Source organism: Solea senegalensis, unplaced genomic scaffold, assembly GCF_019176455.1.
Source record: "Solea senegalensis isolate Sse05_10M unplaced genomic scaffold, IFAPA_SoseM_1 scf7180000017644, whole genome shotgun sequence".
Lineage (NCBI taxonomy): Eukaryota > Metazoa > Chordata > Actinopteri > Pleuronectiformes > Soleidae > Solea > Solea senegalensis.
The window spans coordinates 80,314-84,435 of record NW_025322474.1 but is presented as its reverse complement, the minus strand read 5'-3'; positions in this window follow the sequence as shown (position 1 = coordinate 84,435).

The following is a 4,122-nucleotide window of genomic DNA, read 5'->3' as shown; positions in this document are numbered from 1 at the left end:
AATCATCCAAACACACTCACCTGAAAACCACGTGTGCCGATTGCGTCTCAACGGTGACGCGCTTGTGATTCGGCACGATGACGCGCAGGGCCCGAGTTTCTCCCACCGTTGATTCATAACATTTATTCTTTTTGTGGTGAAACAATGGACAGTTCACAGATTTAATTAAATTATTTATTTTTATTAAAACATAATGAGCCGCACAACCCGGAAGTCAGAAACGTTTCGGGGCATGCGCTGGAGTTATGCTAAAGAGTTTCATGATTGTCATGGATGTGTTATAATAACTGGATAGAGCTCCGCCCCCTCTGCCTTAAACAGACCGCAAGTACTTGCTTACTTGGGAAGTATATACTTGAGAAGTACGGGAGTACACAAGTATGTGGTTGTTTCTCAATACTCAAGTATGCAAGTATGTATGTATTGTTCTGCTGTCCTCATTAGCGCCACCTACAGTGTTGATGAATGAACATATGAAATACTTTTAATAAATGCATATATATTGTTATTATTTTCACATTTTAAATACTTCATTTATTAATTTATTTCTATTAAAATATACAATACAAATAATACAATGTGGAAAATAGATATATTACAGCATTGTAGAGTTGTATATATATATATACATGACGTGTACAAATGTATACTACTCTACATATCTAATATTTACATATTATATTTAAATACAGATACAATGACTGTGCGACTTTAATATAAATCTAACATTCAAAGTTAAAATAAAAAGTACGCACAAGTATGGATATTGAGAAACGGCCTCTGTCATGGTGGTCACATGCGATTTGCCGTGCTCGTGTACACACCTGTGACGTCACTCTGGGAAATAAGATTTTTCGGGGCTTTTTATGGCCTGTGGTTTTACAAATGTGAAACTCCATGAATTAAAAATATAGAATATAAAGATCTATACATGCCTGTGTCCATGTCTCCAGGTGTCCTGTAGACACTTTTACAGGCGTCTCTTTTACCAATCAATTCAAACATTCAATAAATACCAATTATTAAAATATAGTATAGAAAATGTGCAAATGTTCTGTGCAAACTTGCAATAAAGTGAAATTAATATTACAGTGTCAAGTGTCATTGTTTATGTTCAAATGTTAAAAACAAAATAAGCCAAAGCCCAAATAGTGCAAAATCACCAGTAAGTTCCCTTCGTTACATTCACGTATAAATCCATGACAATATACAAAAAGTTTCCACCAGAAATGCTGTCAAATGATTTTATTTTGAAGTTCCTGTGTGCACTTCCATTCTCTGATATCAAAGATATGCTAATTAAACAGTATTGAAGGAATGAATCCCTGACTCTCTCAACCCTCGTCTGTCACAGTATTCATGAACAAAACACACAGAGCGTTCCTTTCAGTGAATAACAAGTCATCATTTATTAAATCAAATGACAAAGTCAATTCAACAATTTGATTCACTGAAAATAACACAAAGTTAATTGAGTGATCTAAGTCAATGCAATAAACATCAAAACATAAAAATGTAATAATACATTTCACTTACAGTTAAAAATCACATCACGTGTGTGTGTGTGTGTGGGCGTGTTCAATCGTGGGGAACAGTGAAGAGAAGTGAAGTGAAGAGAGGAAAGGAAGTGACGCGGTTGGTAATCAAATGAAGACACTCCCACTTCTGGAACCAAAATGGTGGAGACGTGCACAGTAGACATACGCCTCCACACAAGATGCCGCCAAAAACACATTAACATAAGGCTGCAGATGTTGGGCTAAAGCTCAACAGCATGGCTGCATATGAGGAAGCTCTCATTCATGAGTAAGTGAGTGAGTGAGTGAGATATTAATCAGATCCTGCCCCTGGAAGGTCACCCGTAGTCATAAAGAGGGGGTTTTGTGTCTGCATACAGGCTCATGTACTCATGAAGAACACTGGTTGCAGATGCAGACTGAGGCCCCAACAATGTCTTTCCTTCAAAGTCATTTTCAACATTGTGAAGAATTATCACCCGCCATTAAAGCAGTTTTAGCATTTCTTCTAGAGGGAAGGAGTTTTATTTAAGCTTCATGGGCAGGCATTAAAGACAGAGAGAGCTTCATTAGGTACAAATCTATTGATTGATTCATAGTGATGAATTGATTTCAAGGTCAGCCAGGTAAAAAAAAACAACTGTTCACTTTATCCAAGACAAAATGGACAAAAAAACCTTGTGTTCAAAGTACCTACATTTCACAAGATCAAAGGATCAACGCCAGCACAGAGAGTATGATGTTTGAGCTGTGGAGGGCAGCGTTACACCTAGTGATGGTGAGATGAAGCCTCATGAGGCATTGAACCTCTTGAGCCAATTGGTTCGAGAAAGGGTTCATTTCTCGAAGCTTCATGTGCACACGAAACCACCTACTGGCCAAGTGTATAATCACAGGCAGCTGTATCTGAACCACATAATGTGATGCATTGAATTTTTGTGTCTGTTATGTCTGTTAGAAATGACTATGAATTACAAAAAATGTATGACCAAATCATTGCAGTACCAGTTTGATGTGCGCCTGTTTTTACCAATTTCTCTTGCACCGCTCATCCAAACACAGCCAACGTCGCCATCACACACTCTTGTGCCATTAGTTACATTACATTACATTACATGTCATTTAGCAGACGCTTTTATCCAAAGCGACTTACAATGGAATCAAGTACAATTAGCCAGGGGTGGAATCGAACTTGCGACCATGATGTCTTTGGTACACAAGGTAGGGTCTTAACCACTGAGCCACTCCACCCATTAGTCAGTCAACTGCCAAGTTTGAACCAAATTTGAAGTGAACTGTTGTACAGTTATGCAATTTACAGACAGACAGACAGTCCGAGAGACAGACAGACAGGTTTGTTTATGCTAAAAACATGAAAATAGAAACAGCCATCAATGGACACAACACACATTCTTGTACAGTGTTCTTAGAGGGGACACTTATTGACATAATACATTCCCTAGCACCTTCCCTAAATTTAACCATTACTAATTAATTTAGTAATTAAGTTACTTAATTCACACATAAAACTCATTTCCAGAACAGCCTTCTTCCACCTGCGGAACATTATGAAAATTAGAAACATTCCGTCTTTACAGAATGCTGAAAAACTAGTTCATGCTTTTGTTACATCTAGATTAGATTACTGTAACTCCTTATTATCAGGATGTTCCAACAAGTCTGTTAGAACCCTTCAGTTCATTCAAAATGCTGCAGCACAAGTTCTGACAGGAACTAGAAAGAGAGACCATATAATTCCAGTGTTAGCTTCTCTACACTGGCTCCCCGTACAGTTTTGAATTCAATTAAAATCTTCCTCCTCACGTACAAAGCACTTAATGGTCACGCCCCTTCATACCTGAAAGACCTAGTCTTACCCTATCACCCTAATGGACCACTTAGGTCACAAAATACAGGTTTACTTGTGGTTCCCAGAGTCTGTAAGAGAAGAATGGGAGGCAGATCGTTCAGTTACCAGGCTCCTCCTCTCCTGTGGAACCAGCTTCCAATGACCTGTATCCTCATCTTGCAGGTTGCAGGATCCAGATCCAGTTTTCGAGACTATCCATATCATACATATCATCATCATTATTATTATGCTATAATTAAAAGTTGATATCAGTTCTATAAACATGTAATCATTGACTGTATGATGTATTATAACTTGATACAGTTGTTGTGTATCTGCTCCAGGTCTCTCTCTCTCTCTTCTGTCTCTACCTCATCTCCCTCTTGTCCTTTCTCTCCCCCCTTTCTGTCCCCCACCTCCCTTCTGTCCCCCATTTTCCTTTCACCCCAACCAGTCGAGGCAGATGCTGTACATGTGTGAGTCTGGTTCTGTCAGAGATTTCTTCTTCTGTTTTCTCTCCACTGATGCCTAGTGTTTGCTCATTGTGTGAAAACTGTTGTGTTTCTCTGCTCTCCTTGATGTTGTCTATGTACAGAGACCTGAGATCATCTATGTTATGATTTGGCGCTATACAAATAAAATTGAATTGAATTGAATATTTACCTGTAATGGTCCACCACATGTTCTCAGTTCGCCTCTACCGGTTTGGTTGTGTTTCTATTACTGTATAGCACCTCCTCAATGTGGGCGGAGTCA